Raw genomic sequence first — 23,087 nt, forward strand, 5'->3', positions numbered from 1 at the left:
TGAAGGAATGAATGAATGAATGAATGAATGAATGAATGAATGAGAAATGTATAAAGCGCTAACTCCTGCCCAGAAGCGTCTTGGCGCTAGAGAAACGGGTACAGCTACAGAATTGGTTGTCCCTATAGATACTCTAATACCTTACTGGACATAGCATGCTCCTAATCCTGAGAGAAGAGACAGGTTTTCAGGGCTTCTCTGAAAAAAGATAGCGAGGGGGCAGTTTTAAGTTTCAATGGTAGACTATTCCAGATCAAAGCTGTAGTCCTAAAAAAGCTCTTTCCACCCCCAGGTTGTTCTCCTTAAGGAAGGGACTACAAGGTTCATAACTGACCCTGATCGTAAAGCTTATCCGAGATGGCCCTCATCCCTGCAATGGTTTGTAGGCCAAACTAAGTGCCTTAAGCCTAACACATTGCTTGACTGGGAGCCAGTGAAGTTTCTTGATCGCTCCTCTAGTTGATTCAAATTTGGGGATTTTAAAAAGAAATCAAGTGGCCAATTTCTGCAATATCTGAAGCTTCTTCAACGATCCTACTGAGAGATTAAGATATAGACTATTACAGTAATCAAGCCTTGAGGGTACAAGCAAGATAAATACTGTTTTCAGAAGATCTGATGGCAAAAAATTTCAATTTTTTTCACGAGCCTCAGAGAAAAAAAAGAGGCAGATATAACTATGTTCACTTGATTATGAGCTTCAGTTCTTCATCAAGCAAGAATCTGAAGTTTTTTACCTTAGTCACTGGTTCTGGGAGGGGCCCAATTCAAGGGGCCACCAGTCATGCAAAATGATGGATTATTGCCAAAGAGGATAACCTCAGTTTTTGCTGAGTTTAGCTTCAGGCAATTACTACCCATCCATTTACTAACATCGCTCATGCATGTTCTAAAGGCATGGCCGGAGTTGTTCTTGTGTTCTTGTGTTTCGCCAGTGACACCTCAATTTGTGTTTCATCTGTGTAAGAGACTAAAGAAAGACCAGATTTTAAATAAGTTTGGGTAGCGTTGTGACATATAGATTGAACAACGTCGGGCCTAATGCATAGCCCTGTGGGACTCCGCAAGACAGGGAGAAGGACTTGGAGATTAACTTACCCAGCACCACTCTTTGTTGCCTGTTTGCTAGAAAGGACTGAAGGAGATTAAGTGTGGTACCCTCTATCCACAGTTTCTGCATACGGTCAACCAAAATATCATGGGAGAGGTCCAACGAAATCAAAGCCGCAGTCCCTCCACTACCGAGAGTTTCTTGAATTTCCTCAGTGGTTACAACCAAGGCAGATTCTGTGCTATGATTTTTCCTGAACCCAAACTGAGTGCCATCCAACATACAGTTCTCTTCAATATTTTCAGATTGCTGTTCATTCATTACTTTCTCCACCAATTTAGAGGCAAAAGGAAGTCTGGAAATAGGACGATAAATATTCAAGTCCAGAGCAATGAGATTGTCCTTTTTAAGAAGAGTCTTGGGGAGAACCAGATTTTATTAATTGAATTAGATTCCTAAGCTGTTCTTCAGATGATACCTAGAAAGCTAAAAACCTATATTGACCTGTCGATACGCTCGGAATTTGAGCCTGTGGCTGTATGGATGTCCTGCCTGCAGAGAATTTGTTAAATATATTCTCCCTTGAAGTGAAGGAGTCACTCCCCACGCAACACAGCCGACCGGTTTGCCGATCCTAGGCCCCCATGGACTGCACAAGGCTCAGCAACACAGGTGGTGGTCCGGCACTCCCTCGAGGCCTGAACTGTCCTCTCATCAAAGGTTGAGGCCAGTGTTCCTTGTCGGGGCTTCTACAACTGAACCCCTGTGCACCGCATCGCTGTATAGCTTCATCGCACGGCAACTGCATCGGTTGTCTCGAGCGACTCGTGCCAACAGAGTCAGACGCATCGAAAGGTTCTATCTACGAGTCTGTCCCCGCTATAACTGATCCACGTCAACACAGTTGGTTAGAGATGACGGACTCTGTTGTCTTCAGCGTCATGCTAGCTTAGGCAGAGCTACCGATTAGATGCAACAGTGCTTGAAGCTCCTAATAATTATTTGCCTGCATCTTTGAACTCGAGTGGCCTTTGTCTTCCGTGCCTCCCGGTCACCCCTGAGTGGCATAGACTCTGTCCCTTTTGCTTCAGGTAATCTTTGACCTCCTGCTGCTGGGCCAAGCCTGAGCAGGGGAAGGTAGGACATTAGGTTTCCTAACACAGGGAGCTGTGAAAAAATCTCCCAGACAGGATTTAGTGTATTAGGCCAGGTAGGGGTGCTGGCCAGTGACACATAGTGATCCAGCGGCGCACCAACAACAGGTATTCCAATACCATATACTCACCTGGGCCCATACATTCACAACTAAATCCTGGTCAGCCACTGGAGCTTTTAGTTTAAACCTGATTGAATTTCGTTATTGTATCCAAGTTCCTTGTTTTGATCAACACCTAAACCGTAGGCAGTTTCCTAGTTAATTTCACTGATCAAACAGGTTCTTTCCATTTGGTCGACGGACCAAATTAGTTGGAACTAAAGTGCATAGGCAAATAACCACAGACTCAAAAAGTTTTAAAAACCTTTATCTAAAATTTTAAATGTGAGTGAACCATCTCAAATGCACATTACAGGCACCATCAATCATAGGAGAGAAGATTTCAATTATTCAACCTTCATTAAAAAAAGTCAGACAAATTGACGGTACTTTGGAAAGAGAGGATATAGACAGCAGTACGGAGAGAAATATACAAATTAATAGTTACCAATATTTTGGTGTGAAGACCAAACCCCCTGACCAAAGGGCTGGTAAGGGTCCACTGGGAAAGAGCAGGCGACAAAGGCTTCAGGACAGGAATCAGGACAGGAAAGTGGACCTCTCTGAAACCGACGCCTCGCCGCACCCCTCTCTTCCTCCTCGAGATTCTTCCGCAGTCTTCTTCTAATCAATTTCTTCAGTTTTTCGGACAGCATCTCCCCTCTCAGCATACTCTCAGGATCACCGACACTTTTTCTAACTAAACTACCCCAATTATACCTTCTGGGATGCAATGCACCAGCCCCTAAGTTGCAATACCGCAAATTTGCGGATTCTAATTGGACAGGCAAGGGGCGTTAGGTCACCACACCATGTTGATATAGCACTTTCTCCAACGTTCTTTGTAAGTTGAGCCCTCCTCTCATTACGTCTTCTCTTTAATAACATTTCCAATTGACTTTTATTTCAAGTTGCAACAATTTTATTAACATTGTCCATATTGCTTCCATTGCCCTCTTGAACTGAGGTTCCCAGGATTTAGCAGGACAGTGGCCTTGGCAGACTTCCATGCGCAAAGTCATCTCGCAAGTTGACTGGCAGTTCACGGAGGCGTATTAGACTCACTCTCAGAACACACGGTTACAATCTTCAGGGCCCAAATACGAAATAATAAAAAGGTCAAAAGAAAATATCAGTTTCACAAAATAAATAATTTCACTGTATACCACCCGCCTCTACTCTGATTCCCTTTAATCATTAATACTTTCCCCGCATTATCCTTTAGTAAAATAGCATTTGGAAAAGCAGCAAAGCATGTGTGTTACAGGTGAATCTAAAAGACGCCATTTGTTAGTGCATTTTGCGCATGTGCGAGAATTCCCTCCAAAGCTGGTTATACCTCATACTGTGTAGATGCAATTGACCCAGCGCAGAAAAGTTTTCCCTGTTAGAGCCGCGCAGTTAGTCCACCATTCATATTAATGGTTAGAAAACACATAGGCAAGCTTCACTTGGTTTTCCCATGTAGTGTAAAGTGTAATTATTAATGACGAAACAGAGTTAGTACTTCATTAGCGAGTTAAAGGAGGGTGTTGCTTCAAGCAAGTCTTTTTTCTACGAGTCCTTGCTCCATCAATCCCCTCTCTGATGCCATTATATGCCATCAAAATTTACCCATCCCTAAACAGATGCCAGCTTTAGTACTCTTTCAATTCTATTTCTTCTCCAACTTTCCCTTTTTTTTCCTTGTTCTCAAAATCCCTCATTTCTTTATAAAGTTTGCCTTTCATTTCTTCCATTTCAACTTCATCGATTTCTTTCTTTCTTTTCTTTCCTCTTCCAGTTACTTCATAAATTATTTTCCTTCTGCAACACTTGCATCAAACCATTATTGTCAATACTATTATTGTTACACCAACTAAGGGAAGGATTATATGTATTAAAATACCTTTTACTAGGTTAGTAAACCAGGTCCCTATGGAAGTTAAACTCTTTGTTAGTGTTTCCCATACACTGTCAGCCTCCAGTGGTTTCAAAATGTCATGAAATCTAGTAATGTTCTTTATGTACCCCCTAATTTCTTTGCTTTTATCAGGAATGTAAGTGCAACAATGTTGAACTTTCAGCATTCCCAAACTCCGCCCTCTTTTGCTAATAATATGTCTAATGCAAGACGATTTTGCATACCCATTAATCTGATTGCAACCATTTCTGTATTAATCATCACGAAACCCCCAGCAGTATCCGTCGATAGACGATCAACTACTGTTGACAATTTACAAATTCTGTGTGTATTCAGAATGACTCCCACTGAAGGTGTTAGTGCACTAAATATATCACCTACTATTTCTGAAAAACGAGCTCTCTTTGTTCGTTCGTGTTAGTCCATTAGTGTTTTCATTGCTTCCAGTGATTCTTTTTACATGGTATATTTTGGGAAATACAATACAAAAGTAACAGCTCCCATACCACCGTGCTGGTAGCCTAAAGTAGGCATTATACCCACACACGTAGGAACCAATAAATACATTGTTATAATCTGTCTTTAATCAATGAATACAGGTTTTCCCATTCTTCACAAAGTCCAGGGACATCGCAGCTTGTGTCTTGCCAGCTATATAAATTCCCTCCCTTTCAGCCCATGTTGGAACATGAGTTTTCTGTTCAGCATCTTTCTTTTGGAAGTCCTGTCTTCTACTTTCTACTAAATTCAAGAGCATCTTTTCTTCCTCACGTAATGAAGATGTTAGGTTGTTTCTATGTGCTTTAACTGAATCTATTGTCTTCATTGTCAGAAAGAATTCTCCCATGAACTGTGCAGACTGTGCACTAAGGACAGGATTCATATTCCTTCGAATGGGAAGTTCTGAAAATACTATATCTAAATTAGAATAATAAAACTGTAATTTCCCAGTTGTGTAAAACAGACTTGCTAATACACTACAGGATATACCATAAGTCAGTGGTATGTGATGATAAGTCATCCCTTCCGATACTGATGCTGGTAACTTCATACAAATATAACAATCACTAACCTCCATAGTGTCTATGTACTGGAACAATAACTTTGTGAAAACATTTAATGATGTGTCATTATCTGTTACTGTGTTATGGAAATCTGTCTCATCTACTGCTTGTAATTATAGTCTATCTCCTTTAATAGTAGCTGTCGTTCGTATTGGTATCATTTTTTTGTCTTTTATCATAATTAAAGGTATTGCTATTGTCGAAAAATAACCATGTTAGTATCATTATTACGACACTACATATTTAAACCTTACAACATCTTTGTTCACAACTTCGTTTCAGTTGCTCAGTGACTCCATTTCTTGTCATTTTAAACTGAGAGGATATTTTCTCCTCTTATTTCAGTAATCAGGAACTTCAGAATTCATATTTAATACAGTCTCACTCTTTTTCTTTGATCTGTGCTGGATTTTGATTTTCAGGTTCCTCTCTGATGTCCAGATTTTCAAACTCCTCCACAATTACATAGGTCCACTCAGGACCTTGGTATTTATTGTTCAGGATTTTCAATCTTGGACTTCTCCGCAAGTTTTCATCTTTTCCTAATTTTATTCTGGTTGGACTGGTGATTTCATTCACTTGTTCTGGTTTTTCAACTATTCGTTTCAGAATATATCTCAGTCTTTTTACTCCTCCTGGCCAGTTATCTCCTTTTCCGGCTCTTTTTGTTTGTACTGCACTTTCACCCTCTTCGTCGTTATTCAAAGTTCTTTTATTTTCATTAGAGGGTTTTGGTACAATCCAATTCTTTTCAGCTGAATCACTCTCTATCTGCTCCTGTATTTTTATTATTGTTGCTTCATCTGCCTGAACGTGTTCTTCTTCTAATTGACCTTGTTTGGGTCTATTTCCAGTCTTGTTTTCTTCTTCTGCCCAAACTCGTTCTTCTGTTCATAATTGGTCCTGATCAGGTCTTATTGCAATTTGCTTGGCTGCTGCCTGACCGTGTTCTTCTTCTCCTATCTGTCCCTCCTCAGAATCGGTAATGATTTCAGTCCCTTCGTCCTGAGTGGTTGTATGACATAATTTCGACAGACAGAAAATCGACCTACAAATATATCGCAACACAAATATCGCAACACAAATATCGATGTCAAGAATATCGACATCCTATCTACAACATGGTAAGTGCAAAAATATCGAAAATTAAATATCGATGTCAAAAATATCGTTATTAAAAATATCGTTTTTTTTACTTTAAAAATATATGTAAAATAAACCAAATAATACTTAGAAATAAAATATACATAATTAAATATATTGTATAATTAATATATATAATTTAATAAAACTTTAATTAAACATATACATATAATATATAATATATATACTTACTTAATAATTAATTTCAATAATAATTTCTGTAACGTATAAATTATTAAATGTTTTTAAAAATTACCAATACATCTATACACATAAAACAATAACATCAATAAATATTTAATAATTACATATAGCAAATAATAATCAATATTTTTAATGTAAATAATTTTTATTATTAATGATATATTACAATAGCTAAAATAATACAAAACATATTAAATATCAGACACAATAAAACTACTAGTCCAACTCCAACAAAAACAACAGTAAGGAAAATGTTGGATAGCGTATGGGTAAAAATTACTATTCCAACTCCAAAGAGTGCAACAGTAGGGAAAGCGTTGGATAGCGTAGGATTAAAATTACTATTCCAACTCCAGAGAGTGCAATAGTAGGGACAGTGTTGGATAGCGTAAGGGTAAAAATTACTATTCCCACTCCAGAGAGTACAACAGTAGGGAAAACGTTGGATAGCGTAGGGGTAAAAATTACTATTCCAACTCCAAAGAGTGCAACAGTAGGGAAAGCGTTGGAAAGCGTAGGGGTAAAAATTACTATTCCAACTCCAGAGAGTGTAATAGTAGGGAAAGCATTGGATAGCGTAAGGGTAAAAATTACTATTCCCACTCCAGAGAGTGCAACAGTAGGGAAAGTGTTGGATAGCGTAGGGAAAAAAATTACTATTCCAACTACAGAGAATGCAACAGTAGGGAAACCACTGGATAGCATAGGGGTAAAAATTACTATTCCCACTCCAGTGAGTCCAACAGTAGGGAAAGCGTTGGATAGCGTAGGGGTAAAAATTACTATTCCCACTCCAGTGAGTGCAACAGTAGTTAAAACGCTGGATAGCTTAGGAGTAAAAAATACTATTCCCACTCCAATGAGTGCAACAGTAGGGAAAACATTGCATAGCATATTGGTAAAAATTACTATTCCCACTCCAGATAGTAAAACAGTAGTGAAAACGCTGGATAGCGTAGGGGAACAAATTACTATTCCCACTCCAATAAGTGAAACAGTAGGGAAAGCGCTGGATAGCGTAGGGGTAAAAATTACTATTCCCACTCCAGAGAGTGCAACAGTAGTGAAAGCGCTGGATAGCGTAGGGGTAAAAATTACTATTCCAACTCTATAGAGTACAATAGTAGGGAAAGCGTTGGATAGCGTAAGGGTAAAAATTACTATTCCCACTCCAGAGAGTGCAACAGTAGGGAAAGTGTTGGATAGCGTAGGGGTAAAAATTACTATTCCCACTTCAGTGAGTCCAACAGTAGGGAAAGCGTTGGATAGCATAGGGGTAAAAATTACTATTCCCACTCCAGTGAGTCCAACAGTAGGGAAAGCGTTGGATAGCGTAGGGGTAAAAATTACTATTCCCACTCCAGGGAGTGCAATAGTAGGGAAAGCGTTGGATAGTTTAGGAGTAAAAATTACTATTCCTACTCCAGTAAGTGAAACAGTAGGGAAAGCGCTGGATAGCGTAGGGGTAAAAATTACTATTCCCACTCCAGAGAGTGCAACAGTAGTGAAAGCGCTGGATAGCGTAGGGTTACAAATTGCTATTCCCACTCCAGAGAGTGCAACAGTAGGGAAAGCGCTGGATAGCGTAGGGGTAAAAATTACTATTCCCACTCCAGATAGTAAAACAGTTGGGAAAGCACTGGATAGCATAGGGATTCTATAAACATAATAACCAATTAAATAATTATTTATAAAAAAATAGCATGTTAATAATTAATTTACAAAATTATTATTATTAAATACCAATTATTTAAAATAAATATTTACATAAATAACTTTGAATTACATCCCACACTATTCCCCCTTTAACACACAACACACTACACATACAAAATACACAATACATTTAAATATCAATTTATCTATTATTTACAATTAATAATACATTCTTTATAATTAATATAGTTATTTTTTACTAATTTATACATATTAACTACCAAACTACAATTATTCACAAATTAATTATTAATTAACAATACATTAATTAGCAATAACAACAAATAACATGAAATAATAAATTATTTATATTTACTATATTTAACGTACTAATAACAATGAATTACCAATTAATAATTAACAATTAATTATTATTAATTACAAATTAATAAAAAATATCATTAATTATTTTAATTTAATTACATCCCACCCTATTCCCCTATAAACCCACAACCCACAAAAATTCACATAATTAATTTAATCATCAATTAATCACTTAATAAAATTAAATCACCAATTAATTAGTAATTAACAATTAATTAATTAACAATACCAATACATAAATATTAATATTAAACTAATTATAACTTATATAATTAACCAATTAATAAAATTAATTTACAGTTAATAATTAATTAACAATTAATTATTCAATTAATATATTTAATTTACCATTAATAATTAATTAACAATTAATTAATCCTAAATACCAATTAAACAATACATATTAATTCATTAATTATAATTAAATTACTTCCCACCCTATTCCCCTATAAACCCACAACCCGCTCTGATACTAAAACGCTAAATTAAATCTTAAATAATTATTAATCTCTAAACTTTTTTTTTTAAATGTATTAAAATACATTACAATAATCTTTAACATACAAATAAAATACATATTAAAATACATTACACTAATAAAATATAGATATTATTGACATCGAAATTTTTGCTTACGATATTACCTACATCTATATTTAAGACTTCGATATTGTTAACTTCGATAATACTTACCTTGGGGTCGATATTCTGTCCATCGATATTCTTTTTTTTTTTTTTTTTTTCTTTTTTTATTGGCATTTGTAATTGTTTACAATCGAACAACAACCAAAACATTTCGGTCACCGCACAACAGCATCCTTCATCCAAATTATCTGTTTGTTTCTTAACCAGAGGTCCTCTACCCCCACCACCCTTCCACTCATATGTTAATCGCTTGATGATTCTGTGGAAACACTTTGCAGATATTGGGTTAAATATACCCAGTAGTCTCTGGGTTTTGATCCAGCAGGGAGTTCCTCTTCGTAGGTCCTCAGGGTATCTCTACAGTACGTTAAGTCCGTGAGCCAGTCTTTCAGTTTTGGGATCTTCTTTCCATACCAACAGAGCGATACCCTTCTTTTGGCCATTAGCAATGCAATCACGCAGAATCTGCGCTTTAGGGCCCGTATCTCGGGCAGCATTCCTAGCAAACAGGTTTTAGCCTCGCAGCGCACCTCACCCCCCACCATGGCCCCCAGTAATCTCGTCACCTGCTCCCAGTATTCCCCCACCGCCTCACACGACCACGCCAGATGAATAAAATCTGCACCATCAGCCCCACAACGCTCGCATCTAGCATCCCCACGCAGCCCATAGCGGTGTAGCCTAGCCGGTGTGTAGTATGTTTGGTGCAGGTATTTGAAATGTAGTATGCGGAGGTTACCATTAGGCGTCAGCATTCCCGTCAGGGTGCAGGCAACAGTCCACTCTTCCTCCGTTAGCTGTGCATCTAGACAGCTATTCCATTTCTCCATTGAAGTGTGCGTGTTCCCCGCTATGTCCCCCTGTAGTTTTGTATAGAGTGTAGATACCAGGTGTCTTTTCGCAGGTGTGGTGATCAGCCACTGCAACGCGGTCAGTTCTTTCGGTTCCAACGGGTAATCTGGATACAGTCGCTTCACAGCTCTTTGCAGCCTGTAGTAATTGAAGCGAAATAGCGTAGACATGTTACTAATGAATGTGAGATGTTCAAGTGTTTTAAAGGTCCCGTTTTCGTACAAATCTCCTACGGTGTCAATGCCTACCTGCCGCAGCAAGTCCAACCCCACTCTTTCTTGCGTTACCGATATAGCCGGATGCCATTGGAGCCTGAGCGCCGGGGCATACAGCGGCAGTTTATTGGCCAGTCTGCCCATGGTATGCCATGCTTTGTTCGTTGCGTCAATGGTGTTTATGTCTTGCGTATGCAGTGGTGGCCTACGATGGGTGATAATCGCCTCAAGCGGGACAGGCAGCGCATCCCCTTCTTCAATCGCAGTGTGGGTGAGAAATGGGATCCTGTGGTACCAATAGTGTGCGTACTGTGCCTGCGCACAGAGGTAATAATGCTAGAAGTCTGGGACCCCGAACCCTCCTTGACTGTACGGTAACGTGAGTGTCCGCATCTCCACCCTGGCCGTCTTTCCCGCCCAAACAAGCCGGAGGACCATCGAGGTAATCCTGCGGAACACCTCCATTGGGGGGTGTATAGGGATGTTAGTGAACAGGTAAAGTAACTTCGGCAGGATCACCATCTTGACGATAGCAATTCGGTCAGCCAGCGATAAAGGCAGCTGAATCCATCTCCCCACCTTCTCCTCCAGTGTGTCAATCACCGTCCCATAGTTAGACCTGACAACAATTTCCGGGTCCCTGTGAAACCATACCCCCAGATATTTTATCGGGTCCGTTTTCCACTCCAAGGGATAATCTATGGGGTGCGGGTGTGTGGTATCAGTCAAGGGAATAATCAGGGATTTGGCCCAATTTATAGTGACACCAGATTTACGCGCAAATTTTATGTATTCCCTCAACAGTGGATTCAGATTGGTCTGTGGGTCCCTCACGTAGAGTAGCATATCATCTGCGTACAGTGAGATGTGCAACGGCCGTTGCGGAAACTGCAGGGCCGAATAATGATGTCCCTGTCTTATCTTGCAGGCGAGCGGCTCCAGTGCTATTGCAAACAAGAGAGGGGACAGCGGGCATCCCTGCCTCGTCCCTCTCCGGATAGCAATGGTGTCTGAAATATAGTTATTCACCCGAATCCGCGCCACAGGTGTATCATATAGCAAGTGGATCCATTGAAGGAACGCGAGTGGGAATCCCATCCTCCGCAGTACCTTAGTCATATATTTCCATTCTAGAGAGTCAAAGGCCTTGGCTGCGTCTAGGAAGACCGCCGCAGCCTTCGTCTCAGGTGTTAAGTAATGCGAAAGCGCAAACAGCGTCCGCGTATTGTGTGCAGTGGAGCGTTCTGGTATGAATCCAGACTGGTCAGGCAAGATCAATTTGGGCATCAGCGGGTTCAGTCGAGCAGCAAGCAGTTTAGCCAAGATCTTGTTATCCACGTTTATGAGGGACAATGGTCTATAGGAGTCACAAAGCTCCGGATCTTTCTGTGGCTTGAGGAGAGCCAGCAGTATTGCTTCCCGCAATGTGGGCGGCAGTTGTTGTTGCTCATGAGCGTTACCATACATTTCCACCAGACGGGGGGCCAACTGGTCAACAAACGCCTTATAAAATTCGCACGTAAAGCCATCGGGGCCCGGAGCCTTACCATTCGGCAGTGACTTAATTATGTCTGTGACCTCCTCTACTGTGATTGGTTGGGATAGATATTCGCGATGCGTGTCCGATAGCCACGCTATCGCCACGTCTTCGAGGTACTCCCCGATTTCAGCCTCAGCGGCCGTAGGCCTGGAGGCATACAGCTCTCCGTATGCAGCCATAAATTCCCCCAGTATTTCTCGCTCGCCAAATTTTCGTTCACCCCGCTGTCCACGGATCACCTGTATGTTCTGCGGTGCACGTCCCTCACATATTTTAGCCGCCAGTCGCCCTCCTGGCCTGCCGCCCTCCCCATAGGCCCTTGCAACCTGTCGTTTCATGGTATATTTAATTTCATCGTCCGCGAGGCTCTGAAATTCGGACAGTGTAGTCCGAATGTCTCCCAGTAGCCGAGCATTTTGTGTGCGTTCGTATTCACGCTCTAGGACTCGGAGTTTATCCTCTCTGGCTCCGATCTGCCGTTGGATGTCTTTAAGTATGCCTGCATTGGTGCTTATGCAGACGCCGCGTATAGTAGCCTTGCAGGCCTCCCAGAGCACTCCCGGGTCGGTCGCTGTAGGCGCGTTATTGTCAAAGTATTCCTGTATCGCCTGCCCGATGGTATCAGTGTACAGGGGGTCTATGAGTGCTTTAGCATTGAATCTCCAACTGAACGGAGGCGGTGTGTAATCCGGGAGCTCCAAGGTGAGGAGCACCGGGCTATGATCGGATAGCGTTCTAGGTAGGTGACGAACCTCCCTCGTCCACCGTGCAACGTCACCCGATACCAGCCAGTAGTCAATACGGGACCAGCTACCGCGCGACGTAGTCACATGAGTGGCTTCTAAGTCATCCGGGTGTCTATTCCTCCAAATATCAGTGAGTGCCTTATCCACCATTATGTCCTGGAGGACATGAAGTGCGTGCTTATGTGGCTCCGTTGTCGCCCCAGAGCGGTCAAAGTCATCGCAGAGCGCAATATTAAAGTCTCCACCCCACACCACATGGGGAGCCTGTATTTCGCGCAGTTTGCTCCACAGTAACTGGTAGAACTGCGGATCATCCACATTAGGCCCATAGACATTCACCACAGCCAGCCTCTGTCCCCGCAGGAGACCAGTCAGAATAACAAACCGTCCCATGTCATCCTTCTCGACTGTCTCAATTGTATATTTCAGCCCTTTTTTTAGCAATACCATCACCCCCCGTGCATAGGAGGAGTAAGAGGAATAGTGTACTGACTCGGCCCACCTACGGCCCACATTTACTCGGCGTGACGGTGCGCAGTGTGTCTCTTGTATGAGTGCAATATCTACGCGCTGCCTGTCCAGATATGCCAGCGTTTGCCTGATTTTCTTGGGGTTACCAAGCCCTCGGACATTCCATGTTATTAATCGAAGAGATCTCGCACCTAATCCGCTGTCGGCCATCTCCCAGCAGTAGCATGTATACAACAATCACCCCGACACCTAGCGGGCGCGTCCCTATAGCTGTCGCAGCGGGTAAGGACCCTCAGGCGTCTTAGCAAATTTACTCGGAATTCAGCGATGCGTCTCATGCACAGTGACCAACATTTCAACTTCCCAACCGTATCCCGCTTCCCCCCACCCACTTCAGCACCCCAACTATGCCAAAGACATACCCCATAACTAAGGTCAAACATTAAGATAACTGGATTCGGGGATCTCCCTCGTTGGGGGACCGCCTAGAACACACCACTCCATCCAACTCAATGGATGTGGACGGGGACAAATCCCTGTTCAGGACCCCATAGGTCCCACATCTGTGTAAGCATCGTATCAACCCTCCCCAGGTCCCGTCGCAGCCTCAGCAACGTTCACAGCTTCCCATTTGCATCATTACTGTCCTGCTAGTAGAGAGTCACTTTCCAGCCATTTGCTCATCCCTCCTCCCGCACCTGACCTACATACCTATGTTCTAGTCCTGTTAGTCAGGGCTCGTTTCTCCCGCTGTTCATCTGGGTGGTTCGTCTGCCACCCCAGGAAAACGAACGCCATCCCCTCAGGGAACGGCTGCTTCCAACTGTATGCGGTCTCTGTCCGAAGGGGGAATCCTACCCCTGAACTCCCGTGGTCAGGAGCTACTGCAACACCACCATGACTTGTATGGTAGCAATATTACCGGTTCCCAGCCCCTCAGAGGCCCCGGCACGATCATTCGCATCAAATGCACTCGCAGTCTGTGCCATGTCAGAAGTCACTTCGCCGGCCTTGTCGCCCTCCATAGTTCACCCCGCCAAGGCCGCGGGTTCAGCACGTGGTGTAGAGCAGCTTCGCCGGTCTCCTGTGGTCCTTTTGCACAATACTTTAGTCAGCGTCCGTGGCTTCCGCACCTCTCCGCCTCTCTTTTCGCTTAGCTCCGATTTTTTTGATAAGTTCAGACGCCTCTCGGGGCGAATGGCACAGCACCGCACGTCCGTCGTGCGTTATCCGCAGCCGGGCTGGATAGAGCATGGCGTAATCAACCCCCATATCACGAAGTTTTTTCTTTACCGGATTGAACTCCTTCCGCGCTTGTTGGACTGTGAGGGTGAAGTCCGGATAGAATGCCAGTTTGTTTCCTTGGTGCGTGATCTGTTGTTTCTCACGCGCTATTCGGAGGACAACATCACGGTCCCTGTAGTTGAGGACTCTGGCGACTATGGGCCGCGGGGGTGCCCCAGGCTTCGGTCTTGGAGCCAGCGACCTGTGGGCTCGCTCAATGAGGAACATTGGGGACAGGTGCTCCGCGCCCACAACGTCCTTAATCAGCTCCTCGACATACGTTTCCATCCGGCCCGTGTTGGTAGATTCCGGAACCCCCGTGATTCTCACATTATTGCGTCTTGAGCGCGCTTCCAAATCCTCCGTCTTGTGCCTCATCGCCTCCAGCAGGCTCTCAGCCTCCGTATATTTTTGGGTGGCGGCTTGGGAGGCGTCCTCCAGTGCCCCAATTCGGGTCTCTGCCTCCGTTAGCCGCTCCCCGTGCGCATCCAGCTTCGCCGCCATGTTGTCGACTCGCAGTGTGATGGTATCAAGTTTACCATGTATGTCCTGTAAGCTCTGCTGGATGGCCCTCAGCGCCTCCGCCATGCCCTGTGGCGTTGTGTCGTCAGCCCCCGTTGTGTCGTCTGGTGGCAGAGCGGCGCCCTTAGTCTGGCGCTTGGTTTCAAAGGGGAGCTTCGTTTGTGTCTTCTCCGGCTTCCCCATTGTGTCCGAGTGCGCCACTGGGCCCCCTGGGTCCCGCCGACAAAGGTCACCTATCGGCCCCCCCACAGACGGAGTTCGGGGGTGTCGCAGCTGAACGGCAGGCGCACAGCTCTCTGCAGTAGCTCAGGTGTTCACCTCCTCATTCCAGCCACTCGCTCCGCATGGGCCCCAGTGCCGCCATTCAGCGCAATTGTGATCGCTATGTGGTCCAGCTATCTCCGTCCCGCCAGCAGGCTCACGCGTTTACCACCATCCGCTGAGCGCTATATGTACCGGTCATGGTCGCAGCGCACATGGAGCTCGCCACTGCCCGGGTTTTTCATGCCCATGAGGCCAGCCTGCAGCAGATGTCCTTCTTATTGGCAGGCGAGTCGCTCCTCGATCCTTCAACGGGGGCCCCAGCAGTCGCCTCGCCTCTCCACTCTCACAGCCCCCGCCGCAGCACAGCGCTATGCACCTCCACCAATGCGGCCGCACCGCAGCCGAGCCCTCACCTCCTCAGCGGTCGATCAGGCAGGCGGCCAGCATGTAGTCTCTCACGGGGCCTCCGCAACGCTCCACAGTCTGTGCCTGCGCCCCCAGGGCTCCCGCAACGTGTCAGGAGTGAACAGTCAATGGCCAGGCGGCGATCGCGTCCCTCACCAGCGTCTGCCTTTAATGGCAAGGCCGACGCCATCCAGATCGCGTCTTCGTACCGGTGGGCGCCGCCATCTTGGGAGCCGTTAGCCTCTCGCGCCAGGAATCATCGGAGTTCGTTATTTCAGGGAAAGCGGGGCTCTCGAGCGATTCTCTCATCCCCCTTTCGTGGAGGGCAGTCTCCGATCATTGCTGCGATAGGTTTCTGGCCGCGGCGCGTCCCCGGTCATGCTTTTTGCGCCATTTGTGTTCCCCGTCCGGCGGAGCTGTCTCAGGAGGCAGCCATTCCGCTGTGCGCCCTCTAGCGCCCCCCTGTCCATCGATATTCTTGACTTCGATATTCTTTACCTACGATATTAACAACTCGATATACTGTAGGTCGAAATTTAAAACTCGATATTTAGACTGCTCACCGTCCTGAGTACGTTCTTCTTGCCCTGTCGGTTCCTGCTTAGGGTCTTGATTTGATTTATTCTCTTCTTCCTGAGCGTGTTCTTCTACTCCTATGTGGTCCTCACTATCGTCCTGCTTATCTAATCTGGTTCTGCTTCTTGTCTGGACAATTACATCAGGTAAATCAATTTCTGGTATCCAGCCCTCCTGACTGGCGCTCGGTTGTTCAAAGTCTACTTCATCTGAATCTATTTCTCTAGATTCTTCGACTTCACAACCTTCAGCTATTTTAACTATTTTGGGCAGTTGTACTTCCTCAGGAGGGGCTGGTACCCGTTTGGTAGGACTAGCGTGGATCCAATTAGGAAAACCCACACACTTTACTGCCGTAGTAGTGACCAGTATGATTTGGCGAGGTTCATCCCGCCTGGGTGCTAGGCACGTTTTTCTGGCGTGTTTGTTCACTACCACCCAGTCTCCAGGATTCAAATCATGTGCTTGTGTTGGCTGCCTGGTAACTGCAGCTTCTCCAACCTGGTGAGAGACAGAACGCACTAGGTCAGCCAATCCTTTGCAATAGTCCAATACCAAATCATCATTTATATTTATCAATCTGTTTCCGGGAATAAATGCTTGTCTCATTGCTCTTCCCATGATAATTTCATGAGGGCTCAACCCAGTTTGTCTGTCTGGGATGCTCCTGAGCCCCATCAACACAAGAGGCAATGCATCTGGCCATGATAATGGTGTGGATGCACACATTTTAGCCAGTCTTGACTTAATTGTGCCATTCAATTGTTCAACCACTCCAGAAGCTTCTGGGTGGTATACACAGTGCAGTTTCTGATCAATTTTAAATGCTTCACAGAGCAATAAAATTATGTCATTGTTAAAGTGAGGTCCTCTATCTGATTCCAAAGTCACTGGGAAACTGAAATGAGGGATCAGTTCCCTCAACAGCAATTTAGCAACTGTGAGACCATAATTTCTTCTAGTAGGATATGCCTCTACCCATCGTGAAAACAAAAACACTATGACAAGGACGTATTTCATTCCTCTGCATGGGGGTAGTTCTATGAAACCCAACTGCAATCTTACAAAGGGACCTTCTGCCTTCCCAGTTTTTCCCCAGCTGACTACTGTTTTTCTGCCTGGGTTTTGCTGCTGACAGATCAGACATCTCTGGCAAAGACTTTCTGCGACTACCCTGAACTTCGGATTATACCAGTTTTTTCCAAAGAGTCTAATCATGGCATCCCTGCCCACATGTGTGTCACCATGATACATTCTGGTCTTTTGGGAGAGTAAGTAATCAGGCATAACTGGTCGGCCATCACGATAGATCTATACATCGTCTTCTGCTCTCCTAGTACAATTTGCTCTTAAACAGATTTTCTTCTCACTTATCTCAACCTCATCCTGTAATTGTCTGACCTCATCCCAAGTTTCTGGAGCTGAAAAGAACATAAGTTGGCATCTGTTTTCACCTTTTTCAATTTTTCTGTTCAGTGCCATTTCAGTTCTAGCACAATATTTAGCAATCTAGTCAGCATAGTGATTACCTGCCGTCACATAGTAATTTCCTGACTGGTGAGCAGCACACTTGACCACTGCTACTTCTTTTGGCAACTGAATTGCTTCCAATAATTCTTTCACAATTTTCCCATTTCTTATTGGAGATCCTGAAGAAGTCAGATATCCCCTTTGCAGCCAAATTTGGCCATAGTCATGCACAATCCCGAAACCATATTGACTATCAGTAAATATGGTTATTCTCAAATGTTTCCCAAATTTGCATGCTTTAACCAAAGCCACCAATTCAGCTACTTGTGCAGACTTTACCCCTGGTAAATGGTATGCTTCAATTACTCCAGAAATTTTGCAGACTGCATAGGCTGCAGTAAGTCGGCCTCCCTCATTCCTCATGCAAGAACCGTCTACAAATAATTCATAATCTGACCCCATTTAGAAGTTCTTCTCTGATGTCAGGTCAGGGCTTTGTACTGAGTTCTGTCACATCTAAGCAGTCATGATTGGTATCATCTATGACTTCTTCACAAGTAGGATCTGGCAAAAGTGTGGCAGGATTAAGAATGGTACATCTCACTACAGTTACATTTTCTACACCCAGATATACTCTCTCATACATAGTCATCCAACTAGGAGTAAGGTGCTGAGTTTGAGTTCTTATTAAAAGAATTTCAACTGAGTGAGGGACAAAAACCTTAACCGAGTGTCCCATCACAATAGGTTCACTTTGCTCCAACCTCAACCAAGTAGCAGCAACTGCTTTCATGCAGCCAGGTAGAGCTGAAGCTACAGGTTCCAACGTAGCAGAAAGATAAGCTATAGGACGTCTGCTCAATCCATGTCTCTGAGTCAGGACTAAAAGTGCACAATTTTCTCTTTCACAGCAGAACAACACAAATTCCTTTTTATAGTCTGGCATGCCCAAAGCAGGTGCCTCACATAGACAGTCTTGCAATCTCGGGAATGCTTCAATGCATTCATCAGTCCAAACGATTGGGTCTTTTGCAAATTTTCGGGTCATCTGGTTCAATGGTTTTGCCAACAGAGAAAACCCTAGAATCCACTGTCTACAGTACCCTATTACTCCTAGAAACATTCTCATCTCTCTTTGTGTGTGAGGTAGTGTCATTTGTTTTATTATTTTTATTCTTTCTGGCATGACTCCTCTTTCTAACTTGTGACCCAAATATTTTACTTCTTTTTGACAGAATTGTAATTTTTCTGGAGACACTTTGTGACCCCCTTCTGCCAGGTGGTTCAACAATGCAATTGAGTGAATGACGGAGTCTTCACGGATCTTTGATGCGATCAGTAGATCATCAATATACTGTACCAGGACCGAATTTCTGGGCATGACTAGTGTCTCTATATACTTTTCCGTATCTGATTGAATATTGAGAGACTCTCTGTATACCCTTGAGGATCTTGGTACCAAGCCAAAACACGGTTATCGAATTTAAATGCGAAAAGATATTGACTTTCTGGATGAGAAGGGATAGAAAAGAATGCTTGGCATAAATCAATTACTGTAAACCAGTCTGCATTCCAGGGTATCTGGTATAGGATTACTGCAGGATTTGGCACGACACCACAATGTTTTATCTTTCTTAAATCCTGCACTACCCTGTATTTCCCACTAGGTTTTTTAATTTCAATTATGGGCAAACTGCAAGGGCTACTCATTATTTCTTTTAAAATGCTTTGTTCAAACATTCGTTAAATTTCCAGAGCAACTCCTGCCTTTACTTCTGGAGTCAATTTGTATTGTCGGGTGTTAGGTTAACCTGCACCTTCCTTCACTGTCACTTTTACTGGATCTACATTTACCATTAATCCAATTTCTTTTCCTGTAAAATCCCACAATTCTGGGTTAACCGTGGTTTTCACTTCTTCTGGTAGTTCCTCTGGAGTTATCAGAGAAAACAATTCATCCATTTCAGTACTTTGTCAAGCTAACATTACCTTGTAAATAATATCTTCATCAGGAGTTTGTGAAGCAACACCATCCAGTGTGCAATAAATGGTGAAATTCATTTTGCACAACAGGTCCCTACCTCACAAACTTACAGGACTGGAATCACACACTAAAAATCTATGTACGTCTTTAAAATTCCCTATGTGCACTTCCACTGGTTTCGTAAGTGGTGCATTCATTTGCTGGTTGGACACGCCAACAACTTGGATGCAATCTCCCGAGAGGGGTAGGTTTGGAATGTCTGCTGTTCTCACAGTAGAACGGGTAGCACCAGTATCCAATAAGAAAGTGATATCATTACCTTCCACTTTCCAATCAATAAATGGACCTGACTGATCTACCGGAAAGGATGCGCCAAGTACGCACTCCTCTTCCCCCCCTCTCAGGCACAGTCAATCATCAGAGTCACTCTCACTACTTTTTAACAAAAATTGTGAAATTACAGAATTTTTCTAACCACTTCCTCCTGGAAATCCGGCGTCTGCACTGTGCTTTGGATGGTTCACAAAACTTAGCATAGGAGCTGGTGGCACTTGATACTGTGCATTAACTACCTGCTGTGCTTGATTCACAACCCCTTCAATCTTCATCTGTGGGTTTAAATTTTGATTTAACCCATTATTATTCTGGACATTCTTAGACTCGTACCTCCAGTGCCCAAGCTTTCCGCATCCATGACATGGAAACTTCTTTTTCGCATCCTCTCTATTCATTCGTCCCTTAAACTTGTCACCACTAATTCCTTGATCATTCTAGTTCAGCTCTTTATCAGCCTGTGAATTCAGTTTCAGTTCCTGCTGTTCTGCCTATTTAACTTGTGCCCACATAATTTTCTCTTTTAACTTTTTGTGTCGGGCTTCAATGTCATCGCCACAATACTTGGCATATTTCAAGTTATCATCTATGGTCTTGCTCTGCCAGCAGAGCATGTGCTGTTGGATCATTTGGCTAATCTCTGGTTTTAATCCATACACGAACCGGTGCACAAAGTGTCCCATGTGCTTGTCACCAATATTTTCAAAACCGCTGTACTGCTTAAATACCTGCAGCAGCCTCTCGTAATAGGCATGTACAGAATCATTTGATTCTTGAGTCGTCCTGTCTACCTTTACACAGTCTGTCTCTATTGGGGGGATTTTCCCTTTCAGGAAAGTAATCACCTGGTGATACTTTTTCATCAATTCATCTGCTGGAGCTCCTGTTTTACTATATCTGTGATATGCCTCACTTGGCCAATCAATTGTGATTTTCCACTCTGTCCACTAATCTGCAGGCACCACAATATCAAACAGACCTTCCAGGTCGTTCAGCAAAACCTTTGAAACCTTCACAAACCTTTCAACCTGTTTATACCACTCCACTGGTTTCTCTCACAGCTTCGGGAAATCATTTGTGAAAGACAATATGTCCTGTCTGCTCCACAGGACATGAGCATATCTTCCACCAGGTACCTCTGTCATCGGGCACAACCTCTCTGCCTTTACTGAATCTTTTAATACAAATGCAGACGACGCCTCTTTCACCTGAGCTTCTTCTTTCTTTCTAGTCCATCTGATTCTCCACTTATCAATGTCTCCCCATTTCTGCAAAATGTATATTAATTCCTTTACCTGCAGTTTTCGACCAGACACATTCATGTTTTCCAAGTCTTTGTCTGTAAAGTCCGCTTGATATGGTTTCTGCAATACCTTTGATCTCCCTATGTCAATACCCATTTCTGCAGACATTTCTGTCAATTTCTCATGATCCACCTTGGTACTGCGCGCATATGAACAACAATTCTTCCTCCGTATAATCATTGAACCTTCCTAACCCCACATTCCCAGCAATCAATTCTTCCAATTCCACTTTTAATTTGTAAATGTCTAAAATCTTTGGGACAGAACTTCGTCTCTTCATTCCCTGTCCCCATCTTCTGAAGAGACTGCAGTGGTTCTTTTGGATCCTGAAGTTGCCGTGGATTCCCTATTTCTCTGACTTTCAGAATGAGTTCTCTTCGGGGTTTCTAGTATGGACTCCCTTATGTGGAGATCCATTAATGAAATGACTGAGTTACACTCACTGGCTTGATCTTCTATTATTACGTTTTCTGTTCTGGGATTCCTTACTGTAAAAGGCATAACTGGTGGATTCTGAACCTTTAATTTATTTACGTAGAATGGTATAACTGGACCTATGGTCACGGGTACTTTCAGAGCTACTGGATTCACATTCATTTGACTTATTTTCTGTATTAATTCTTCTCTACTTTCATTTAAAGCATCTCTTTCCTGGTCATGAAGCACCCTGTCAACTGAAGTATTATGTAAAACTTGGGGAATTAATGGAGTTCCCAACGTTGGTGCACTTGGGGTGACAATCCTACTGGGTCCTTCTTGTTACGGCCGAGGATTCATAGTTAAAATATCCTCTAGAAAATCATCTTCTGATTCATTAAATACTGAAATATTCCGGTCTTTTGTTTTCTCCCTACATTTACTTCCGGACGGTTCTTCAGCTGTCAACACTGGGTATAATCCTTCCGATACCATTGTTTTCCTCCACTGTTTCATCTGACCCTTACATGACTCGTTCGGATATCTGGGGTAAAAGGATGTATATTTCCCCCTTCGACCTTTTTCTTGGCTATATAACTATGTCATCCATTCTTCCAAAGCTTGATACTGAGTTAACCTGAGTCGCGGTTCTGAATCATTCATCCTCATTCTCAAATTCTGGAGGATTCTTCCGTTAACGGTACCATTCTCTGGAAAAGCTAGCACTCCATCACCTTTTGTGTACTCTATCCAATTTTCCAGCCATACACAGGTATGATAACCTCTCTCCATCATCATAAATGATGCAGGTGTTTTAGGCGGTGGGATAGGAATTCCCTCTCAAATCAATACAGTCTTATCCTTTTTAAAGAAATTCTTAATTTTCTTCACAAATGACATTTTTCTCTTTTCACCATACATTCTAAATGGACGATACATGAAACTATAATCTTCAAATCCTGAATATTCCCGATCAGAATAACTCATGCAAATTTCTTCCGTTCAATCCAAGTACTGCTTTTATATTCCTAAACCAATGAGAATTAGACTCACGCTTGTTGCTTGACCAATCCCATCACGGTCCTCTGTGACGTCAGTGTTACTCCTTACTACTGACCCCTCCTTTAAAATGGCACCCTGTGACGTCACTACAACTCCGACAACTGACCCTCCCTTCTCAAGGTAATACAAAAACCTTATTTCTCAATATTTCTCAATATTTTCCACTATATTCTTTGTTAGTAACAACAGAAAACATTCACTACTCTGCCTGTTCCGCTAAACAAAGGATAGAATTTCTTTTTACCACGAGTAAAGCTTTCCGTTTACTTCTTACTAAGTAAAAACCTTCCGCTTACTCTTCATACACTACGAGTAAAACCTTCAGTTCACTCTTTAG

General features: G+C 43.2%; 1 protein-coding gene across 1 annotated transcript in view; it reads left to right on the forward strand.

The window, feature by feature from the left end:
* Positions 1-23,087, forward strand: part of LOC146808472 (transient receptor potential cation channel subfamily M member 2-like) — a 2,315,843-nt gene that overhangs the window by 1,052,557 nt on the left and 1,240,199 nt on the right. The gene's annotated exons all lie outside the window — the stretch shown is intronic.

This window comes from Triturus cristatus, chromosome 8 (genome assembly GCF_964204655.1).
Source record: "Triturus cristatus chromosome 8, aTriCri1.1, whole genome shotgun sequence".
In the NCBI taxonomy this organism is placed as follows: domain Eukaryota; kingdom Metazoa; phylum Chordata; class Amphibia; order Caudata; family Salamandridae; genus Triturus; species Triturus cristatus.